This window comes from Meles meles, chromosome 12 (assembly GCF_922984935.1).
Source record: "Meles meles chromosome 12, mMelMel3.1 paternal haplotype, whole genome shotgun sequence".
In the NCBI taxonomy this organism is placed as follows: domain Eukaryota; kingdom Metazoa; phylum Chordata; class Mammalia; order Carnivora; family Mustelidae; genus Meles; species Meles meles.
In genome coordinates this window covers 14,559,212-14,576,467 of record NC_060077.1, presented here as the reverse complement: position 1 = coordinate 14,576,467, position 17,256 = coordinate 14,559,212, and the positions used below count along the sequence as shown (strand labels likewise).

Below are 17,256 nucleotides of genomic sequence, written 5' to 3'. Positions count from 1 at the left end.
GGGCCTCGCGGCATGTCTAGCCATGGCTCTGGTCCTCACCCTACTTGCAGAGAGCGAAGCACGTGTCCCAGGAAAGAGCAGGCCCCTGGGTTGGTTCTGAGATCACAGAGAGCCCCCTGATCGGGGCCAGCATGTCCTGGCCACTCTGGGATTGGGCGACCCTCTCGCGGTCCCTTCGAGCCATAATCTCACCCCACGCTGCACAGCTCAAACTCTGATTCCAGGAGGCGAGGTGGCCGCGTGGCTACCGGGGCCCTGAACACCCTGTCTGGGGCGTTTTAGGTCTTAGAGGGTTAAGGAGCAGTGGAAGAGCCCGGAGCGCTGCAGGTTCATGGTTGACGGAAACACAGCCCCACCTTCCCTATGGTGTACCCATCTGAAAGCCTCTGTCACAGCTCGAAGCCACAACGGGAGGCCACCCAGGCACCTGTGACGAGTTTCCGTTTGACTCATGTTCGTCAGAAAGGTGGCATGACCTACCAGATTCGCAGGCCACTTTGATCCCAGAGCTGACCCAGCTCCGCGCGTAGGCAGCGAGAGTACGCCTCCCATCAAGAAAGTCGTTACTTTTGAACAGACTCCAAATGGTGCTTTTACTAAAATTGAGCAAATAATAATAAAACAGCCCACCCAACACCCTGTATTTCATTTTTTTTTTTTAAGATTTTATTTGACAGAGAGATCACAAGTAGGCAGAGACAGGCAGAGAGAGAGAGAGGGGGGAAGCAGGCTCCCTGCTGAGCAGAGAGCCCGATTCAGGGCTGGATCCCAGGACCCTGAGATCATGACCTGAGCCAAAGGCAGAGGCTTAACCCATTCAGCCACCCACGTGCCCCACCCCCATATTTCTTAAAAAAAGGAAAACATTTCATGCCAACCCAGAAATTCAGCTTGGTATCACAATTCAGCAGAGCCCCACGGACAGAAGGAAGAAGTTCTCACTCAGGCAAGGTGCAGGCCACCATCCTCTGTCCTCCTGGAACCATGACCCCAGAGCCCTATCCCTGCCCCACCACCCCTGAGGGTGACAAAGCTTCAGCACAAGCAGCCTCAGCCACTGCCACAGCCCCATGGGATCCCTGGAGAACCCCCCACCCCCAAAGTGGCTGCAGAGTTGTGTGGTCTTGCTGAGCGAAGTCTTGCCTGGAGCCCTCAAGGCCTGAAAGCGTCCTTGATGGATGGAAGGGAGACTTATTATCAGTGCTCAGTCCAGACGCAGCAGAGGGTGGGAGTTTGAGAGTTCTGCGCCCAGCCTGCAGGGGCTGAGACTCGGGCTGCGGACCCCTCTTTCAGATCCCCCCTTTCGTTAGGAGCGAGCTGGGCATGGGGCCAAGGGATGAGCCTCCATCAGGACCAAGGCGCGGGCAAGTGTCTGACAATAGTTACTGCATCACCTCAACAGCCCGTCGGTGGCAGGGTGGGTAACTCGCTTCCGCCGTTATCGTGTGCTGGTGTGGAGGAGGAATTACTCAGGAGCTCACTGCATTCGAGAGCCAGTGGGGCTACAGCAGGAGGGAACAGCTCTCGGGGCAAGCTCGGCCTCCTGCCTAAACACCGAGTCCTTCGCATGGAAACCCCGGGGAGCATTCCCTTAGAGCTCTTAGCAGGGAAACGCTGGTTTCTCAGCAAGAACCAGGATGTTTTTCACTGTTGGCGAGAGCTCCGTGGCCTGGTGGATTTCCCTCTTTGCTGTGCCTGCCAGGAAGCACACAGCTGAAACTGTTACTCATTTGCTTATAGATTGTCCTCAGGAGTCTTAGGACAGGTTTTCTCCTTCCTTTTTGGCTTCTTTCTTTACTCTTCTAGTGTTGTGGAGAGGCAAACCTAGGTTGTAGGGTTGTTGGAAGCACGTGGTATGAGTGGGGCTTGGATCCTGAAGATGCCTTCATGGTGTGTTCAGCACGTGATTGCTGGGTGCGGACCGGTTGGTATCTGACCTCTCTGAAATGCTAACTAGGTCGGTGATGCCGAGAGGGTCAAGATCAGGCCTGGGCCCGATTCTCTTGTGTGTCCTTCACGTGTCTGACCTGTAGTAACGGTTTGGTGAATATGTTAGTCAGCATAAGTAACACTAGCTGCTATAACAAGCAGATATAATAATCTCAGCGGCTCATCCCAATAAAGTCTTGTTCTCAGTCTTGCAGTTGACTTGAATTCTCTGGGGGTGGCCTCCATGCAGTGACTCGGGGGTCCAGCATCCTTTCCTGTGCTGTTTCTGCCACTCCCTGGGGTTCCCTTGGAGTCCTCCACTGGACCTGGGCAGTCAGCTGGCTGGTAAATACAGGGCGTTGAGGATCACTTGGGCATTTTAGGGGTCTGGCTTGGAAGCAGTGTATGTTCCCCTACTCACAGAACTACTCTCCCAGTCCCAACTTGAATCTGGGGGCTACAGTTGTCATTTAGGTAGAGGAGAATGGACCAAGCTAGACTGGCACAGGAAGCACTAGGGAAGGAACGGACCGTGAAGAACACAGAGCTGAGAGCAGGTTCTCAGGGGGCAGAGCTGGAGGAGAGTGTGTGCCTGCCTTGTCAATCTTGGTGTCGGCCCTCTGGCTTGTGTTCAGTGTTCTGGATTATGTTTCCACCCTCCCTTCTGCCAAAACTAGAAGGTTGCAGCACGTTGGGGCTGGATGGAGAGGCCCCTTAGAGGTCAGCCTCCTCACTGGACACATGACGAAAGGGATCCTGGAGGTGGGAACTGACCCGGCCAGAGTCAGCCCAGTGAGAATTCTGGTCTCAGCCCCACCCTTGGGCTCACTCCCGCTGTGTGCACACAGGGAGGTCTCTGTGCCCAGTGTACACACCCCTGCTCTGGACAGGACGGTCGAATCCATCAACAGAAGGCCAGGCTGCTCTGACAGATCGTTGGAGAGACCCCGGCCTTCACAGATGCTGTTTGATTTCAGCATATGTTCCGCTGGGATTTGGGCAGGAGAAAAGGAGTCTCCTCCTGGGACTTACTCAGACGCTGTCTTGTCCTTGTGACCCACCTGTGAGCATGTGGAAGGCCTCCATCCCTCTCACATTAGGAACAGGCATTTCCCGCAAAGCCATCGGAGATCCCGGCCACTGTGTCAGTCACCCCTCGCTGTGACACAGTGCCCCCCAACTTGGGAGCTTAAAATAACAATAGTTTTATCTCCTTACCACATGGCAGTTTGGGCGGGGCTTGGTGGGGACAGCTCGTCTCTGCTCCACTGGTGTCGGCCCCGACCTCTTGCCTGGGGTGTGACATCCACACCTGCGGTGGCCCCACTCCCTGGCTCAACTGTCTGGGCTGCCACTTGGCTCTGCCGGCTGGAGCTCTTGGCTGGGTGGGTGGTTCCCCTCCTCGTCACTGCTCCCCATGGCTGGCTTGGTCTCCTCACAGGGATCTCCAGAGAGCTGGGCTTCCTCCATGGTGGCTGCTTCCCCGCCAGAGCACAAACATAGACGTGCGCAGACCTCCTCTGCCGCCGCCTCTTTTTAATTTAATTTTTTATTGTAGTAAAATACGCGTAACATAAAATTGACCACTGTGGCCACTTTTAAGTGTCCGGTTGGTGGTGTTAGGTACCTTCGCCCTCCCCACCCCAGCCCAACCCACCCCCGCCTCCAGAACTCTTTTGTCTTGCAAGGCTGAGGCTCCTCTGTCCCTGTTGCACAACTCCTCCTCCCCCTCCTCCCGGCCACCCTTCTGCTTTTTGTCCCTGCAATCGGGACTCCTCAGGGCCCCTCAGGGACGGGGAACCACGCAGTATTTATTCATCTGTGGCTGACTTGTTTCGCTCAGCAGTGTCCTCCGGGCTCATCCGGAAGGGCCTTCCTTTTGAAGACTGAGCACGACCCCACTGTGTAGGGACCATGCTTTGTTCCTCCATTCATCCGGGGATGCACCCTTTCTTGGCTTGTGCCCCCTATTTCCTACCGTGAACAGAGGTGTGCAGATATCTGTTGGAGCCTCCGTGCCTCCAGTTCTTAGCCAGCCCTTCCCCACAGCATGGGCCCGAACTGGGCACCAAGCAACCTCCAGCCCGCTCGGTCGTTTGGAGCAGGTTTTGGGGCCCTACGAGGCTCAGGGGACCCGGACTCTGGGAGGCGGCGGCTCCCTGGGGCCGGCGCAGTTACCACCCACCACCACCAGGCCCGGGACAGATCTCTGCAGCACAGGCAGGTGGGCCCGCCCGCATAGCCACCCGCAAGGCCCGGCTCCCTCTGGGACCCGTGGCCCTGGCGTGCAGAGGCACCGTTCTGCTGGAGAAACTCCACGGCGGGAGGCAGCGGTGGCGGCGGCAGCGCTCACTGTCTATTTTGTATCGCTGATGGCTGGGCCTCCTATTATATAATCTGTTATTCTGCACCGCACCAACCCTGGTTACTTGTCAGAAATTTCTAGAAGCCAGCTGTATCAGCTCCAGGCAACTGGGGGTGCTGCCTGTCCCTCATAGTATTAGTCACTCTGTACTTAGCTAAATTTAACTTTTTATCATCCAAATGATATTTTTGTGGGCTTGGAATTTTACATAATGCTACCAACTGCTGCAGGCTAAGAATTTCTCCTTTTTGGTGTGTGTGTGTGTGTGTGTGTGTGTGCACGCGCGCGTGCGAGTGTGCACGCACACACGCTGGTTTTCTCCCCCGTTAACTTTTGCACGCCCAAGGAAGCATTGTTCCGTTTCTCCTCCCTGATCTGCCTTCCCAGGTCCGGGAAGGTGCTTCCTCCGGCTCTGCTTTGCCTTTTGCCAGCTGGGAGGAAATTTGCTCCTAACAGCTTCCTGATGGGCCTGCTGATGCTTCCTTCCTCGCTCGAGGGCTCTCAGCAGCGAAGGTCCTTGAGGGTTTCTCTGCTGCCTCCACAGTCTGGGATTCAGAGAAGGGAGCTCAGCTCCGGAGTAGAGAGTCTGTTGAGAAAGCAGAGAGAAAGATACGGAAGGAGGGTGTTGGGGGCAGGGGGAAGGGACAAGAAATAAGAAATCCAGCGACTGTCCCCGTCCCCCAGCGTGGGGTCCGAGAGACCCACTCCTCCTTTGTGCCTGTGGGCAGGCGGGTGTGGGGAGCTCAGCTGCTCTCTTGCAGCACTGGGAGAAGTCAGGGCTGCAGGCGTTGGAGCAGGGAGATCTGGCATCTCCTCGCACCGGGGCCTGGAGCCAGAGGCCGGGGTGAGGGGATGCCGTGTAGGCGGCCTGACTTTCCTGAGCACCGGCCACTCCAAAATGGTAGCACGCTGGACCCTTGCCCAGGGGTCTTGTGTGTTCCACACGGTATCTCTGCATAGGAGATGCCCATCCGCATTTCCCAGATGGGGAGACTGAGGATCAGGTCAGAGGAAGGGGTGGCAGTAGGAACTGCAGCGCAGCAAACAGGGAGCACTTCCCGCAGGCCGGGCTCCGCACCTAGCGCGGGCGCTCTGCCGGCCTCACAGTTCTGTGAGTCAGTACCCAAGTCCACGCCCCTTTTACAGATAAGGAAGCTGAGTCCCAGGGAGGCTAAGCACACAGGTTAAATCGCTCGAAGCCATGGAGCTGAGAGAGGGCGGAACCCGTCGCCCCCAGGCCTCCCCTCGGCCCCCCCAGCCACCTCCGCTCTTCTCTGCTGGGGGGCCTCAGGTGGGACACACCCCCGCCCCTGCTGCTCTTCCCAAAGCGTACTAGGCTGACTCCAGCCTCTCCTGGCTGCCTGTGTGCAACACACACCTGTGTGGGTGTGCGTGCAGGTGTGTGCGGGCTGCCTCTGGGGGAATCAACCCAGAGTCCGTATCTCCTCTTGGGGAGAGGAGCTGGGATGAGACTGAAACTCAGGCTCACCTCGGACCCTTTCGTACCTGTATTGCTTGTCGTAGGTCACTTTCTGACTACGTTAGGAACCCCTAGGTGTAGACCCCAAAGAACCAAGCACAGCTGCACGCAGAAGCTTGTCTGTGGAAACTCACAGCTGCTTTGGTCCCCGCAGCCCCACAGCGGGAGCAGCTCAGCTGGATGGGATGTGATGTGGCCAGAGAAAGAATGTGCCGCCCCCTGCTGTGACACAGGGACCCTGCCAGACACCGTGCTCAGACATGGAAGGCCACAGGCATGCGCCCGTTTCTATGGAATGGCCGGAACAGGCGCACCCACAGACACCAAAGCAGATCGCCTTGGCCAGGGACAAGAGGGAGCAGGGGTGGAGAGTGATAATGGGTGCGGGTCTGCCTTTGGGGCCGAAGGAAGTGTCCTGGAACCAGAGAGTGCAGGGGGCCCTGTATCTTCGCTAAACACACCAAATTGTACACCTTGAAGGGGTGAACGTGGGGCCTGCTGATTGTGTCTCAGTAAGACAGGAACCGAGGAGCCATCCTCAGGATGGACGGAGAGGCTGCGGTGGCCTGGCCCCGCGCCGGCAGCCCACCCTCCGCATCTGTCCGTCTGTGCTCGCTCCTCTGCCACCTGCCTCCCCGTCTCCATGTCAACGGGGGATGGAAACCACAGTGTTTGACTTCAGTTACGCTACCCACTCGTTTGGAACTTCTGCTTTCAACCCGGGCCAGCCTGAGACATACAGACGTCTGGGCAAGCTAGTAATCCGGCACCCCATCAAACTGGTATTCTTTAAGTGTTTGTTTGACATTTATTTAGTGAGGATGAGAAGAGACCGATATCCTATTAATAGAAGTTGCATAGAGAAACAGATTCGCTTACTAATTCACGTCCACTGACTGCGATCAGTCAGGGATGCGCGAAGTTTTCAGGAAAGTGCTTCTGGCTCCTCTGAAAGGTGGGTTTTCTTTCTTTCTTTTTTTTCCCCACCTCCCCCTGGCCGTCTTCCACATGGTTCAAGAGGCCTGGTGAAGATTTAGGTTGGGTTAAAGGAGAGGACCTGAGTAGGGTCAAGAGGCCGTACTGTGTCATTGAGATGCGCTAGAGGATAGGACTTAAGTGCCCTCCCCCCTCCCAAAAAGGGCGGATCTGTGAGGGACAGATGAGGTCGTTAAGGCGATGGTGGGAATTCTCCCCAGCGGGTCAAACATCACCGTTTTGTCGACTCTATTTCAATAAAACTGGGGAGAAACACTTAAAGGTGTCACGTGTTTTCTTCTCATTTCTGATCATCAGCAACAAACACACCACCTCGCCTCATTCGGTTCCTGAACCCTCCCACACCCCCCACCCCGAGACCGCAAGGACAGGTACGCGTGAAAGGTGCCTGCAGTAGCTCTCAGCCACGGCTTGTCCTATCGTGATTTCTCCCCTCCCCTAAGATGGGCTGATGGGCTTTTCGCCTTCCGTGTGCGGGGTCCCAGGAGGAAACCTGCCTCACCTGGCAGTGTCTTCCAGTTTCATTCCAGTGACTTGCGCCCCCCTCCCCACCCCCAACCTCCCCAGGTCCCTAGAGTTTCCCGAGCAGCCTCCTCCCTCCTTGAGCAGAGCCTGCATTCCCTTTTCGGACTTGAAATGCTTTTTTTGGTCAGTAGAATGATTTCCCCACGGTGCACCTCGCTGTAAGGAGTGCGCATTTTTCTCTCGCAGCCCCCCGCCGATCTCATTCTGCCGGGCTGAGTCACAGTTGACCTTCTCACCCACCAGAGGCGTCACGGTGGAGTGGAGAGGGCCCGGCCTTCAGAAGCCGGCTTGCCACTGACTGGCGTGTTACCATGGCGAACCCCCTTCCCTCCCCACGGGCTTCCTTAGCTCTGAAACGGGGGAGGGGGGGGACGTACACTGACCTCACACTGGGTTTAGAGGTTTTGTGGTGGAAGCGAAGAAACAGAACGGAGAAACCACAGGGAGGGAGGCAGGGCGAGTGAGTGTGTGTGTGTGTGTGTGTGTGTGTGTGTGTGTGTGTGTGTGTGTGTTTGTCAAGCTGGGGAATTTGCTGGACTGTTGGGGGAGAGAAGCTGGTGCCCCCTTCCTCCCTGCACCTGCCCAGCCGGGGACCCGGGACTCCTGGGACATTTTGCACGTTGCGGGGCCAAGCATGTAGATGGGGTTGCGGCCCTGGACGTGAGGAGACGCAGCCTCCTCTACTGCAGGCCTGGCCCGAAGCGGACTTGGCAGAATTGGCCGTGGCTCCTCCGGGAGTGTGGGCGGGCACTGCGGAGGGTGGGCGTGTGAAAAGCTGGTCTCCACCGCTCGCAGCCACACCTCCCACTGCTGTGCTGTCCCCAGTTAGATTCTCTCCCTCCTCTGAACTCTTGCTGCCTGTGCCCTCATTCGGCACTTAACCACTCCTGCTGTCCCAAGCCTGCACGGAATGCCCCTCGCTTTGCTTTTGCTTCTGTCAGGAAGGCAGATAGTGACAGCCTTGTGGACCTGGGCTGGTGTCCCTGGAGCCGCAGGTGCCTGGCCTCAGCCCTCGGCAGGGGGGCTCTCTGGAGCTGAGAATTGGTTCCTAGAGAACCGTGACTTCTACAGCCTACGGTGCTGGTGGGGGTGGGGGTGGGGCTGCCTTCCGGTCATGGTCAGGGGAAAGCCTACCCCCTTGCTGCCGCCGGCTACTTGGGCTCTGTGTGGGGTCAGGCAAGTGCGTCAGACAAATGAGAACTGTGTTGAGCTGCAGGTGTGGGCCCCGGTGGGAACCCCAGGTTGGGAGGCGGCTCCAGCCGTGCCTGTGAATTTGCTGATGTCTTGGAGGCTGATTGCACCCAGGACGCCCCAGAAATCCATTTCTCCACCTTTTCCGTTGTATTGTGTTTGTCTCTGGCCTCCGGATATCTGGCAGAGGTGGGTCTCCAGTTACAAGCCGCCCAGCTGCAGGGACTTGCATTGCCCCATGATGCTGCTCGTGTCCCCGCCCCGGGCATCAGGACGCTCCCGGCTGGTGGCCAGGAGGTCTAGGCTGCTGTTCCCCGCTTCTCTTCCGGTGGCCACCCCCTCTGCAGCCTGGGGTCCTGCTGTCCCAGAGACTGATAGGTGAACAACATCAGGGTTGGGGCCGAGAGCTCTGGGCCGGGCAAGGTCCATCACAGTGGGGGTGTGGGTCCTGGTTCTCCTCTGAAGCAGAGGGAGCTCAGGGCAGCACCAGGTGCATCAGCCTCTGAGACTGAGTCCTAGGCCGGGTCCCTCTGTCGAGAGCAGACTCCTTCAGCCTCCCTGCCCTCTCTCCTTGGCATAGCTAGATTTCTGGGTCTCTGGCATTGCTCAGGATGAAGCCGGGCCCTGTGGGTTTCCCAGCTGGGTTGCCCTGAATGACTGGAGCAGCTGGTGTCTCACGTCCTCCCCCACTGGGTTCTCCCTACAGGATGCTGACACGTGCATCCTGGTCCCCGACACCCTTCCGTGTGCCGTGCGAGTCATCCCTCCTCCTGCAGCAGGACATCACGGGAGCCTTCTCCCACGGACCTGCAGGTAAGGACCACCCACTGGCTTTGGGGTCTGGGGGTGCAGGGGCTCTCCTGCTGTTTCCTCTCCCTGAAGCATCTGACTTTATCTGATTAATGGGGTAGACTGTACGAATCGATCCCGCTTCTTGCAAATATTGATTGTTCGTCACTAAGTAGGTAGGACCGATGTTCTGTCTGTGGTTCCTTTAGATTCCAGAAACGAAACACCCCATTTGGGAGGCCCTTGTGACTCTGCCGTACTGTGTGCCCTGAGGGACCTCTCTTCTCTTGGAGCCCCTCGCCCACCCTGGGGTCCCCACTCCCAGGAAACAGGGCTCCTAGGCCTTGGCAGTGGGCAGGGGCTGGGCACTGCCTCTCCGCCTTCCCCACAAGCCATAGTCAGTGACACGGACTGGGTGAGAAACTGAGCGGGGCGGGCAGGCCGTGGCGTGTCTGAGGCCCTCCACACAGAGTCAGCAGTGGCCTCGGTGGGTCTCCCAGTGTGTAGCTCCTCCCCTCCTGCCCTGGGTCCCCAGGGCATCTTGTGCATCACATCCCATTTCCTGTCCCCGGGTTTCCGGCGCAGGCCTCGCCTTGTCCCCTTCTTCTCTTGCCAAGGCCTTTGGTGGGTAGAACAGGTAAAATGGTGTTGCCTTTTCTTGTTCTAAACCCCAAGGCACCCCCTCCCTGGATGCTGATCAGCTAGTTGGGACTCTGGGGACAAGGAGAACAGATGTCCCATCTGGAGAGACTAACCTGACAGGGTGAAGAGGCAGGCGGAGGTAACATGTCCCTCCCTGTGTCCCTCCCTGAACACACTGTGCGCGCACCAGCTCCACTAAGCCCACAGGATTCGTGAGGGTCCCATGTCACACAAGGAAGCTTAGGCTCAGAGGTGGCAAGTGTCTGCTCCAAGGTCACACAGCTAGTTGGGGTGGGCTTGGGACCGGACCCCAAGCCTAGACCCTAGAGCACATGGCATGGTTTTCCAAATATGGCGGGGGCTTCCCCGAAGGATGGGGTCCAAGCTCCACCCTTCCTCGCCTTCTGGCCCAGGTAAGCCCCTTGTGGCCTCTGGGCCTCCCATCCTCTCTGGGGAGCAGGGCACGGCAGACGAGGCCTCCACCAAGCGCCCCCCTCGCTCCTGTGTTTCCGTGTTGGCACCGCGGGCTGTGTGCGCTGTAATTGCTCATTCTTTTTAGTTGCTGTAAAAAGGCCTGCAAGTGCAAAGAGGAGAGAGTCCTCTGTTGTCTTTTTGTTTTGTTGTCTTGTTTTAATTCACTCTCCGAGAGTCTCAGAGCCTCAGTGGCTGGGGGTGGCAGGGGGAGGGCTGGCGGGGACCGCAGGCCTGCCCCCCGCCCCAGCCTCCCCGAGGGCACCTGAGGGCGGCCTTGCCGTGGGGCCTCGTGAGCCCTGCTTTGCCTGCGAAGCCCAAGTTCTGACTTGTTCTGACAGTGCCTTGCTTCCTGTTTCCTTCCCCGCCAGAAGGCAGTTCTTTCCCTTCTGAGCAGCTGCGTCCCCCAGTTCTGGGGTTTTAGAGATGGTGGCTTTGTGGCCATCTTCTCTGGGGGCCCCCACTTAGCTCCAAGTGTGCTCAGGAATTCCTCTGCTTTACTCATTTCTCCCGCGAACACTTACCATGTCCTCAGGATAGACCAGGTACTGTTTTGGGGTTCCAGGCATGCAGCTGAGAAGAGAACAGACAGGAATCCCGCCCGCGTGACATCATACCCTGCCCTGGTCTCCCCTCTGTGCCTGGCAGAGGGGAAGATCACGGTTGCCCCCTACATGCCTCTGAGCTCCCTGTGGGAGTCTTTGGCTATGCCAGGCCTCAGACTCCCCAGGCCCCGGCTAGCATGCGTTGGGAGTGGGGGGAGAGCAGCCCCTCCCCAGCGGCTGAGAATATGAGGTCTCCTCATCTCTGCAGGGGCAAGAGGAAGGAAAGGGCTTAAGGAGCAGGGTCTATTTTTGGAGGAGCTCCTTCCTGCAAAGGAACGGGAGCCCTTCCTTCCAGGAGGTGGGGGTAGGGTGGCGCAGGCCAGGGGGTCACTGGAGTGGTCTCAGTTCAGCCTGGCTGCGTTCCGCAGTAGGTTGGCCTGGACACAGGACGGTCCGCAGAGCAGGTCTGCCTGACAAAGGGGGTCCCGGCTCGGGAGTGTCCGTGCCCTCCAACACCCACCCAGCCCGGGTAGAAGATGAAGATGTTTGCCATCCTGAGCTGGAGCTCAGAGCTTCTATCATTTGACATTTTCCTCTGTGGGGAGGGTCTGCCGGCCGAGGCCCTGGGTCATCACTTCCTTCCTGACTCCCCAGCTCTCGCAGGGAGGGGCGCTTCCTGCCATTGTCTCTGTGGGGCCTCAGCAAGGTCACTATCTCGAAGAAGAAGAGCGGATGCCTCCGACAGGACCTCAGCCCAGCAGCACCTACGCATACTTCCGTCCCGCCCACACTTGCTGGCCTCCTGGCCTCCTGGCCCCCCGGCCTCCCCGAAGCCCAGGACAGAGGCCCATGGCGGGGCGAGGGCTCCTCTCCTTTACCTGCAGAAGCTTCCTTAATCCTGCCCACAGGCACCCGGGCCGCAGCTTGGGGTTTAGGCCTGTGATGATTTAGGTCTGTGATGATCGGTGAATTCCATGGCTGTAACTGGTGCGGGAGGCTGTGCCCCTGTGCAGGGAGAGGCCGGAGCTTGCAGTCGGGAGGGGGGGGCCTCCTGGACCCTGTGTCGTATCCTACACCCAGGATGCCGCCCGCTTCCTGCATTCCTTTGCTGTGCCCCTGCCGTGTTTGGGAGAGAGCTGGGTGCTCTCTGGGGATGTGAGTGCCCCTCCCGTGCCCCCGCCTGGCTTCCCTTGGCCACGTTTCTTTTTCTCATGCGGGGCACTTGCCACTCGGCCAGTGCAGCCCGGGCCCTGGGCCGGCCCGGAGAGTGCCGTGGCCTCCCCGCCCACGGACAGAACGCCACACCGGATTCTGGCTCTCGGGCCTCTCTGTTCCTCTGCGTGCCGGGAGCCTCTAGGTGCCCACTCCCTGGCTTTGCCTCTTGACTTAGGTGCACTTCCCGAGGCCATACTTCCTTTTCACCCAGATGACAAGAGTGCATTCCTCTGGCTTTGTTTCTGGTCTGCTCCCGGTCACCTATTGAACTTTGCACAGGGACACCACGGCCCTCAGGGAGCCTGGCCTGAGTAGTCATTCACACACTCTGGGATTAGCAGGGCCAGGGTGAGAAGGTGCCTTAGTTTCCTTGAGGCCACACGAGGCCAGTGGTTGGGTCTCACCCACCCTCTTCCCAGCTGGGGCTCCCCTGGAGCTCTGCCCACAGGCCCTCGGTACTGGCAGCCACCTTCTGGCTGCCTCCTGCTCCCCCTTCCTCCACCTGAGCCTCTGGGCTGTTCTGAGCACAAGCTGGCTGCTGGAGTCTCTTGTACTTCCCCGGGGGGGTGGGGGGTGGGGTCCTGTGCCTCACCGATGCTGTGTTGATAATTCCGTCTTGCCCGATGCTGTGTTGATAATTCCGTCTTGCCCGATGCTGTGTTGATAATTCCGTCTTGCCCGGCAAGGAGGCACCTGGTGGCATTTCCTTATGAGCTGACCCTCAGCCCTCCCGCGACCACGTCCGGTCAGTGTTCTCTGGGTCATTTCCTTGCTTTGTTCCTCCACATGCTTCCTGAGCGGCAAACCTGCCTAGAGCAATCAGTTTGATTCCTGGAGACAGTGTCCAGAGCTGGGGACTCTCAGAAGAGCTCCTGAGATGATGCCATTCAAGCTGGAGGTTGTATGGCCCCAGACTGTTCGTTTTAGCAGCATGATCTGACCTGCAGGTGCTCAGAATGTGTTCATTCCGTGTATTGCAGTAAATGTATTCACTCAGCAGTTAGCAAGTACCCACTGTTCTGGGAGCTGGGTATAAAGGACTGATAGAACATTGAAAATACTGTCTCTCTGGGGTTCATAGTCTAGTGTGGATAGACACACAATAAACAACGACTGTCAGATGGAGATTAATGCTAAATAAATAAGAACGCCTCTCAAGTTGGGACAGTTAAGCAAAGGCCTGAAGGAAGCCAAGGAGAGAGCCAGGAGCTTATCCCGAGGAGTATTTAGGCAGGAGACAGCCTGTGCAAAGGCCCTGTACCAGGAGCTTGTCCAGGAAGTTCTAGACACTGGAGGGAAGGAGGGAGGAGACAGGTAGCAGGGGAAGGGGCTGGAGAAGTAATGAAATCCCACACCCAGCAGGGCCCTGCAAGTCTTGTTGAGACTCTGACTTTGACCCCAAGCAGAAAGCGGTGATACGGAGAGTTCAAGCAGAGGAGGGCCAGGATCCCACTGAGCTTTAGAAAGCTGGTTTCTGGCTACTATGCTGAGAATGGACTGGGTGGGGTGGAGGGAGGAAGCAGGGAGACCGTTGTCATGGCCTGAGGTGATGGCACTGGGCCAGCGTAGCGGTGGGGGAGGCGGTGGGGGAGGCGGTGAGGGAGGTGGGCTCCAGTCTTAAACGTCTTAAACGCAGAGCCTAAAGGGATCGCTGAGGAAGCAGGTGATCCGGGTTGTGTGGGCTTGTAGAGAGCAGGTTCTCACAGACTTGGAAGGACTCAGGAGGTCAGCATTTTCACTTCACCTGTGGGGATACTGAGCCCCAGTAAAGGAAATTATTGCCCAAAGTCACACGGCAAGCTCATGTGACTCGGGCTTCCAGCCCCACGTCCAGTGTTTTTGTAGCTGATCTGTTGGATGGCTCTGGGCAGGGGGCGTGCAGGGGTGTGAGGGCTCAAGGAAGAAGGGCTGGCCCCAGACAGTGCAGCTGAGCATGGGGTCCTGGCAGACTCCACTGGCGGGCAGGAATTCAGGGCTTCCTAAGTGGACGGTTCTGGGTGCACTGGGTCGCCTTCTGTGTTTTCTGGGCTGGCGTTTTGACTTCAGTTGGGCAGGGGTCTTGATGGCCTTGTCTGAGCTCTGGGGCAGGTCAGTCAATGCTCCCATGCATTTTATTGAAGACCTTTTCGGGCTTTACCAAGTGCCAGACCAGAGCTAAGATGTGCTTCTCTTGAGGAGCTCATAGCTGAGGGGAGACAGACAAGTGAACCCAGAAGCCCCCGTGATGGTGGGGAGCTGTCCACGCACAGGGGATCCAAGGTCAGGCCCCAAGCAGCCTCTGCAACCTCCAGGATACCCTAGTGAACCCAAGCCAGAAGCCGTCCGCACCCTGCGGGGGTCTGGTTAAGTCCCGGATCCATCTCTTAGAACAAACGGGGCCAGGAGTGTGGGTGGGGGCTGGGATCTCATGGCCCACAGCTGTCACCTAGAACAGATTGTGTGAACAGAACTGTGAGGACCCATCTGCACCCTGACCTTGGTTGTACTCACTGGGGGGCAACCTTGCACTTCATCGCCGGGACTTCTGCATGCTTCTTTGTGAGCAGGGAATGGGCTGCTGACATTTTTTTTTAGTTTGCAGTCCCGCTCTAATGACCAGCTGTAAGTCCCTTGTGGCCTTCATGATACATAAAAAGTCCCGTCAAGTTCCCAGCTCTGCATGGGACAATCTGGGTGTCATCTTTTTTTTTTTTTTTGTAAGATTTTATTTATTTATTAGACAGAGAGAGCATAAGCACAGGGAGCCGCAGAGGGAGAGGGAGAATCAGACCCTCCACCGAGCAGGAAGCCCGATGTGGGGCTCCATCCCAGGACTCTGGGATTATGACCTGAGCCCAAGGCAGATGGTTATCGGACTGAGCCACCCAGGCACTCCTGGGTCTCGTCTTTAGATTCCTTAGCACAAAGGTTGCCTGGAGAAGGTGAAGAGAGTTTTCCCTTTAGCTTTCTTTGGAGAATCTGAATCTATTAAGGCCGAAGGGGGGAGATCTAATTTGATTTTTCTTTCCACCTTTTTACTTGCTCTGTCCCCATCGTAATGAATCTACCAGTGAGGAATGACAACTTGGAAATTACGGCTGTCTCCAGAGACGGTTCTCACTGCCACGGGCTCCGGTCAGTGCCCTGGAACCACAGATGACGGTGGGGCAGGGGTAACAACACGGTGCCCAGAGGTGGGAGATCTGGCCGGACACCGAAGAGAGGCGCAAGGCCCCGTGGGCTGGGTGTGCAGCAGCTTCTGTCCTTCCATTGGCACCTTCCTCAGAGGCCAGAGGAAGGGCAGGACGGCGAGGAAACTCACACACTTGCTCTCAAGTCCCTTCCTTCCCTATCGTGGGCTGTGGCCCGACGTGGTATGCCGGGGGAGCCCCCCGCAGTCCTCCTGTGCTTCCCACCATCGGACCCTTCTCCAGCACAAGTGGGGTTGGGTGCAGTTTCCACACATTTCTGGTGGGATTCGTGGTTCACGCCTCCCCTCTGGGCTCCGTCTCCCCGACGAAAGTAGGTTTGTTGGCCCATTCTCACCCAGCAGCTTTCTAGGAGGTTCCCAGATGGCAGGCGCAGCCTGAAGTTGGGCCATCACTTAACTAACATGTATTAAGCACCTTCTGTATGCCTGAGCTGTGCTGTGCACCAGAGGTAAACATAAATCCCAGTTGTGCTTCAAGGACCTTGGAATGGCCATGCCTCCCCTCTTCCCTTCAGTGGGGCTGAGCCTCCTTTGGGTCTCCTTCACGTTACAAATACTTCTGGGAGACATGGCGTGCTCATTCCCCAGTCCTTTACTGTGAATAAGTGTATGGAAGTGGAACCCAGCTGGGCATCTGAGCAGGAGGGACAGCTCTTCCATCGCAGGTCACCCCAGGGCCAGCCCACCCCATGCTCCACTCTGCCTCTAAGGGACTTCTGAGGTCAGGGGCAGGTTTTCTTCAACCACTAAGGTATCTTGCAGAGATGGCCTAGATGAGGAAAGACTGAGCAGAGGAGAGCAAAGGAGGAAACCAGCGTGGAACACTTCTGGAGGTGCCTGGCACGCAGTAGGGGCTCACGGAACGAGCACCCCATGCCCAATGTAAGCAGTCAGAGCTGGCCACGGGTCCCAGGGCTTGTGGCTGCCTGGCAACAGTGGCTGTGCCCCGTGTCGCCAGAGCTCTCTGAGCCACATCCGTGTGGGGCCTGGGGCTCGCCAGCGAATGGTTCTGTCTCCGAGGCCAGGAAAGGCTTCTGGAATTGGGGACCCTGGAGCTATGGAGGCAGAGTTTGAAGGGGAGTGTTCAAGGACGCACTTGTCCCAGGAGAGGTGGCCCAAGTCCCCTCGCCTGTGCTGTGCTGGCCCCTGAGTCCCATGTCTGACACAGTAAGCTGGGGACATGCCTGGCTTGGAGAAGTGGCAACCTGGCGGAATGCCACAGCGTGGTGACCAGGGCTGCCCAGCCTGCCCCTCCCATAGCCAGCCAAGACTCCCCTGCTCCCTCTCCCCCAGTGTCCCGGGCTTGTACACCTCTGCTTTCACCCAGCGTGGTGATTCTTTAGCGACTTGCCTGACCCATCATTTATGTAGTGTCTGACTCACCCATTTAAGTGCACAATTCAGTGATACGTCCTGTCTTCCCAGATGCGTGCAACCATCAGAAGATTTTAGAACATTTTTGTCCCTCCGGAAAGAAACCCATAGCCCTTCGCTGTCACTCCCCTCCCACACCTCCAGCAGCCCCTGATGTGCTTCCTGTCCCTATGGACTCACCCTCTCGGGGTGTTTCCTGTCATGGGCTCAGACCCCGTGTGACCTTCAGTGACCGGCTGCTCTCATGCTGTCATGATTTCAGGGCTCATGCAGGTTGGGGCAGGTGTCTGGGCTGTCCCTGTTCTTTGGTGTCTGGATCGGCGCATGTAGTTAGTTCACTCATCCATCTAATAGACATCTAACTACTTTTCCTCCCACAATTGGGGGTTTTTTGGCAATCCTGAATAAGGCCTTTGGGAGTGTTCATGTACAGGTTTTTGTGTGGGCTTCTGTTTCATTCCTCCTGAGTATGTACCTACGAGTGGAATTGCTGGATCCTAGGGTTAACTCTGTCTCTAACATTTTGAGGAATTGCCCGACTTTT

At 57.4% G+C, this 17,256-nt stretch overlaps 1 protein-coding gene across 12 annotated transcripts in view; it reads left to right on the top strand.

Moving 5' to 3' along the window:
- The window catches only part of PITPNM2 (phosphatidylinositol transfer protein membrane associated 2), a 133,486-nt gene that overhangs the window by 21,768 nt on the left and 94,462 nt on the right, over positions 1-17,256 (top strand). For 10 of the 12 annotated variants that reach the window (XR_006821037.1, XM_046024893.1, XM_046024888.1 and 7 more), the window contains exon 2: positions 9,193-9,299. The exons of 1 other annotated variant lie outside the window; for it this stretch is intronic. The gene's annotated coding sequence lies outside the window, so the exon portion shown is untranslated. Of the gene's footprint in view, positions 1-8,845; positions 8,865-9,192; positions 9,300-17,256 lie in introns of those variants that run through there. One more of the 12 variants, XM_046024889.1, reaches the window with a different exon arrangement.